Genomic DNA, 6,732 nt, shown 5'->3' with positions numbered 1-6,732 from the left:
CAAGTCCCGTATCAAGCTCCATGCTGGCAATGTGGAGCCTGCTTGAGATTCTCTTTCTCTTGATCTCTGTGCCTCTCCCCCCTTGCTCTCTCTGCCTCTCTCTCAAAATAAGTAAATCAACCTAAAAAAAAAAAAAAAAGAGGGGCGCCTGAGTGACTCAGTCGGTTAGGTGTCCGACTTTGGCTCAGGTCCCGATCTCATGGTCCATGGGTTCAAGACCGGCATCAGGCTCTGTGATGACAGCACAGTGCGCCTTCCCCACTCATGTGCTGTCTCTCTCTGTCTCTCAAAAATAAATAAACATTGAAAAAAAATTTTTTTAAAAAGAGTGTTTTCCTGGCCCCTAGGAGTTAACTATCTTCTACATGTGGTTAGGATTTTTTAGAGACAGACAGCAGAGACATTGACTAAAGCAGTACTCAGTGTAAGGCATGCAAAATAGGATTATGAGGCAAGAAAATAAGCTTGTGAACCCAGCTTCTCCTTTGAGGCAGAGTCCTTCATTCCTGTACCATTTGCTCTCACGTTACCAAGTGCCAGACTTATTCACCGCCATCTGGAGGTTTCTGTAAAACAGGACTGTAGGGGGAGAGAGATGGTGTGGAGGAGTGCACAGGACAACTAAGTGGCGAGGACACGACAGATGTAGCAACATCATGGGCAGAGAACTCTGGACGAGAGCATCCCCTGGGCTGCCCCCACACCAACCCGGGACATGGCCACACTGATTTGGCAGGACAGCCTGTCAGGCAGGGATAAAACTGGGAGTGTTTATCTGAAAATCTAAGGGCTCCTATAAGGAAATTATTAAACGTACTAGATCTAATTTAGGTGTAAATGAAAATGGACATTTTATTAATTTCCTCCCAGTACCCAGTGAGTGGGGATCCAGAAAGGTGGACTGCTTGCATATAGCCAAAATAATGAAATTATTATTCCCCATATCTGAGTTACGAGATTAAAGTATTGCAGTCTGCTTCTTGATGCTCACAGATCCTATAGTTTCCAAGATGGGCTCCCACATTAAAAAATAGTAGTTCCCTTCTCTTTTTCCATTTCTGTTAATTTTATTTTTTCTTCCCCTTCCTTCAACCACATACAACACGATAAAAGAGAGGGAATCGGGGCAATTGTACATTGAGTGAGAGAAAGGAAATCTAAATTCTCCAAAGAGATTTGGTCAGTGTTTAGGAAATGTATAGGAAAGCTCAACACCGATAAACATTCCACACCCAGCTCTCTTTTCAGTCAGGAGGCAGTATTTCCACTGAGGATTCAGGCTCCAAAACAAAAGACAATACTCTCCCTAAAATCTGGTAAAACAGAGTTCAAGTGTAGCACAATAAGCAGTGATCTCATTATGTATATTGCACATGTGTAGAAAAGCACCAGATATTTCCATCTGTCCATCTTTATCTGCAGAAAATTGATTTCACAACTCTTCCGGATGTTTAAATGCCACGTCCTGTATAAATATGTTTGCCAATCACCCCTAAGCCTGAAAAAATGTATCTTTCCAAACAATAGGGCAATGTGGAGTCGGAAAGTCCTAGAGACTAAACCCGTGGTTTATTTATTCTTCAAATAGGCGAGGGACTCCAAGCTCCGGGCACCTGGCTCTGTGCTCAGTATACACTCAAGAGTAAAAGCACACTGTCCCTGCCGTCAGGAGCTTCAGATCTGGGCAGGGACAGAGGAGGACCAGAGCACCGAGAGGAGGCGCAGGGGTATAAAAGGACAATCAGGCAATCGTTAAAAAATTGAGTTAAATGCCTTCGGTCATACTGGTTAGGGAATGAGGTGTTCAGATTCATTAAATCATCTGGTGATTCCAAATGAATAACCAAGTTTTCAGAGTCAGCGTTTAAAACGGACAAAGCTGCGGCACAAGAGTCTTTACTGAGTTTCTTTCCAGGAGTCATTGTCATTCCGAACACCCAGCCCTGGCAAGACCACGCGGCCCCTTTCCTCTCTCGATGCTACGTTCCTCAGGACCTCTCTGCTCTTGGCTCTCCAGAAGGTCTCTCTTCCCTTTCCCGTGCCTCACGTGGGGCCTCCCGGGCTTGGCTTTTCCCTCGCGCGTCCTTCTCTCAGTCCAGGCTCCTTCCAGGAGCCCGAGCTGATCAGTGCTTGGACGGCTGCCAAATCCACATCTTCGCTTGACCTGTCACCTTCATTCGGTTTCCTGCCTCCACGCCCATCCTGGCTGCTTGTCTGCACAAGCAATCTATACACCCTTATCCCACGGTCACTTGCAACGCGGCTCTTCCAAAAGTGAGCTCACCCTCTTCACATCCCACACCGGCTTCCTTTCCAACTGTCTGCACTCCTAACACCTCCAGCATTCTGGTTGTGAATATGGAACCCTTCCAGCCATCCTCCCGGGTCCCCATTCCCTGGGGCCTGGGAGGAACTCGATGTGTCCACTTTCACGTACAGCTAGGTCGGATCCCACACACGTCACAATTCCCTTTCAGTTTGTTTGTTTCCACAACACTAAAAACAGAGCAGTGACAGATGGCTGCCGTGCGGGCGATAGGCTCCAAAAAGATAACGTATATAAAAGCATTTTGGAAAGTAGAAAGTTGCGCAAGAATAAGATGTCAGCCGGTGGCTCATAAACATTAAAATATTTTTTGCATGGGAGGCTGGTGTCATATACAAGTATGATAAATAGGATACATGGGCTTAAAATATAGAGTTTGTCATGCCGAACGACAAATCAAACTTGTGCAGCTCAGGACCCCATAAAACGTGGATAGTATTTTATTTTTGAAATAGTGAAATGTAGGTTTAAGAGAAAATCGTATCTCTTAGAAACCTTCGAGAAAGACATACATATATAGATGTACATATTTTGCTATATATCACATTTATGCATGACCGTAAAAGTATAGATCCACGTGCCCTATGCCTTCTCTTTGCCTACCCCCAGCTGTAGTGTGGCTTTATAAACCGTGGACTACATCTGTCCCAGGGCTAAATCCCTGGGCGCATGCCCTACAACCTAGTGGAGAGATCCAGAAACCATCAATGAAACCCATGAATCAGTGAAGGACCGGGGGCGGGTCTAGGTCATGGGTACTACCTCTCTAACCTCTCTGGTACAACACCACTGTGTGAAAGGACTCGGGTCTTTGCCACCTTCCCGTCTGGCCCCTCTGATTAGCCCATCCATTCTGGGTCCTGTCACTCCTGCCATCACCACACCCACCACATGCTTTCGCAAACACAGGACCTTGAGTACTTACCCCAAACCAGATGTTTTGGGTGAGAGGTGAGAACCGCAGCTGGCTCTGGGTAGAATTTCATCTGGCCTGTGGGGCAAAGTAGCAAGAAGTTGCAAAAACTTCCCACTTCACATTATGCTCTTGCACAAATGGGAGAGGCCCCCAAAAAATGTGTCCTTTTCCCTTTGTCTTCTTTCACTCTGCTGCTGTTTCTAGGGAGTTGTTTTTCATCATTCCAGACCCCTGCCTGTCGGTTTCTGCATGTTCGTGTCTCCATGGCTTTTATTACATGGCTTTTATTACATGCCGAACTCTCAATGGGGGATGGTCTAGAAGGGGTTAGACTTTTTGCATGGGTATTTCTCATCTCCTGTTTTTATCAGAAAGTTATTAAGTGCTCTGATTTTTTTTTTTTTTTTTTTAACTTGGTGGCTCCAGGCCTGCGTGTCTCAGTCTCCTCGCCTCCAGGCTTCCTGGGCCGGGTGCCCACACCCTTGCCCACTCACCCCCACTCACACCCTCCATATGCACCTCAATTCACAGCAGTATGATTTCTGTCCCTAACACCCTGCTGAATCTGCTCTGTCATTTTCAGGCTTTAACCTGCCAGATCCAGGGGGCATCTGGGTGGCTCAGTCAGTTAAGCGTCCGACTTCAGCTCAGGTCATGATCTCGCAGTCTGTGAGTTCGAGCCCCGCATGAGGCTCTGGGCTGACGGCTCAGAGCCTGGAGCCTGCTTCCGATTCTGTGTCTCTCTCTCTCTCTGCCCCTCCCCTGTTCATGCTCTGTCTCTGTCTCAAAAATAAATAAACGTTAAAAAAAAAATTAAAAAAAAAAATACTTTCAAGCTGCCAGATCCAGGAGCCCCTTTGTAGCCTACATTTCCCTTATTCTCTATGGATCTCATTCTTGAAACTCTCTCTTGCAGGACTCCTTCACGAGTCCCCTTTCTTCTCCTCCAGCTGAATTTCTCAGATTTTGTTCTTAGATACTTTTTCTTCTCATTCTTCGTTGTCTGCTTGAGCTAATCCACCAGTTCACTCAAATTCAACTAAAACTAGGGACACCTGGGTGGTTCATTCGGTTGGGTGTCTGACTTCAGCTCAGGTCATGATCTCGTGGTCCATGGGTTTGAGCCCTGCTTCGGGCTCTTGTGCTGAGAGCTCAGAGTCTGGAACCTGCTTCAGATTCCGTGTCTCCTTCTCTCTCTGCCCATTCCCTGCTCACACTCTCTCTCTCTCTCTCTCAAAAATAAACAAACATTAAAAAAAATTTAATTCAGCTAAAACCAGCACTGTAGACGCCAGAATCCTGATTTCCATCGCTAACTTTGACATAACTCGTGAGCTTAGCCCAATTGCCAGACAGCATCCAGACTTCTCACCATCTCAGATGCTCACTGCTGACATGGAAATTCTTTCCCGTGTTGTACAGGTTCTTCCCGGTGTATGATTTTTCTTTAAGTTTATTTTGATTTATTTTGAGGCAGAGAGAACAAGCAAGAGAGGGGCAGAGAGAGAGGGCAAGAGAGAGAATCCCAAGCTGGCTCCATGCTGTCAGCAAAGAAGCCCAACAAGGGGCTCCATCCCACGAACTGTGAGAACATGACCTGAGCCAAAATCCAGAGCTGGAGGCTTAACCAATCCACTGAGCCACCCAGGCACTCCCTGTGTATGATTTTTAAAACTTCACTTTGGCTGCCTGACTTATGGATAGATGCCAAACATCCTAATCTGACTGCTGGTGGGAGGTGCGGTGTTTTGACCTTGTCTCTTTATCGTTATAGGATCTTTGGAATCAGTTTTCAAGAGGTGACCTACGTGACCCGAACTCTATTAGATCCTTATCTCTAAATGACAGTAGAGGACAAGATAAACTCAAAGGACGGGTCTTAAAAGCAAACAACGAGAAACCCTCATTTTTATTTTGCAGACAAAGGTTACAAGCTTGCTTTAAATGCTATTGAAGCTCAAACCTTGAGAAATGCACAAGGCAGAAAGGAAAGTGAGATCTGTGTGACCAGAAAACTGTGAAAATTGCTTTCACTTGGGGATTATGGGCACAATGTCATTAACAGGAGTGCAAATGGCTTCCCTACTCTTTAGTATATATGTCATACTAGCTATTAAGAAAATCTTGTTCTGCTGAAGCTACGTTTTGAATATACCTGCAAGACTATAATATAATTATTAATAATACAAACAACAATGAACATTTATAGAGTGTTCGTTATGTGCCAGGCTCTGTAATAACAGTTTGTCATGCTTACTCGAGCCTCACAAAAAGTGTATTAGGTGGATTATTAGTCCTATTTTATATACAAGAAAACTGAAGCTCTGAGAGGTTAAGAAATCTGCTCATATTCACCAAAAACACTATAATTTCTGTTCATCAGACCAACAACAAAAAAATACTTCGAAAATCTATGAACATTTTTTATTTGTTAATATTTATGCTTAGTTTTGTTTTTCTTTTAATTTTCTTAATGTTTTTATTTATATTTGAGAGAGAGAGAGAGACAGAGTGCAAGTGGGGGAGGGGCACAGAGCGAGAGGAAGACACAGAATCTGAAGCAGGCTCCAGGCTCTGAGCCATCAGCACAGAGTCCGATGTGGGGCTCGAACTTACGAACTGTGAGATCATGACCTGAGCTGAAGTCGGACACTTAATCAACTGAGCCACCCAGGTGCCCCTATACTCTTTTTTTTTTTTTTCACCAAGTCATATAGTTGCGCGTATATTTGTGGAAGTGGAGAAGGAAGAAAAAGATCTATTAAATTCCATTTACTTTGAACGAACTAATCAATAGAAAATGTTCTGTGTATACATGATAAGGATAATTTAAAATGATTACATTTTAATGTTCAATTTAGTTTTCAAGGTAGGATTTTAAAAATCTCAAAATAGATTGATGATTTTAATTAAATCATATCATATAATTTTAATTAGGTCCTAGATAACTGGGTTATTAGGTACTTGAGAGTCATTATTCACTGAACTATATGTTAAATAACACCATGACCATGTCAATTACAAACAAAAGATACCTAAATATGACTACGTGTATGAACATATTTTATAAAGTACGACTATTTTACTTATTTTTTATTGTGAAATATATCATATATACATAAAAGAGGGCATAACGTATTTATGTAGGAACTAAAGAATAACTCATTCAGTTGACAAATATATATAAGAAGCTTTTTATAAACTTCCAGATTCAGCCCCGGAATGTACAGAGCTTGGAAGTTGTCACTCACAAAACTTGCAGCAAGATAAAGCTGTTTTAGAAAGAGTTATCAGTGACTTTTCTTGGACCCATCGGAGAAATTGTTTGCAGGGCAAACAGTCACCCTGAAATCTGGAGTACAGCTAAATCCAGACAGTTGCAGTCACCATTTGCTTACCTGGCCCAAAAGTCCCAAGACCCATAAGAACACGTCAATGATAATTTCGATGAACTACTGAAGGCTGATTGTGGACTAGCGTGAGAGTGAAG

The sequence above is a fragment of the Lynx canadensis genome, chromosome A2 (assembly GCF_007474595.2).
Source record: "Lynx canadensis isolate LIC74 chromosome A2, mLynCan4.pri.v2, whole genome shotgun sequence".
In the NCBI taxonomy this organism is placed as follows: Eukaryota; Metazoa; Chordata; class Mammalia; order Carnivora; family Felidae; genus Lynx; species Lynx canadensis.
Note: the sequence above shows the minus strand (reverse complement) of the source record.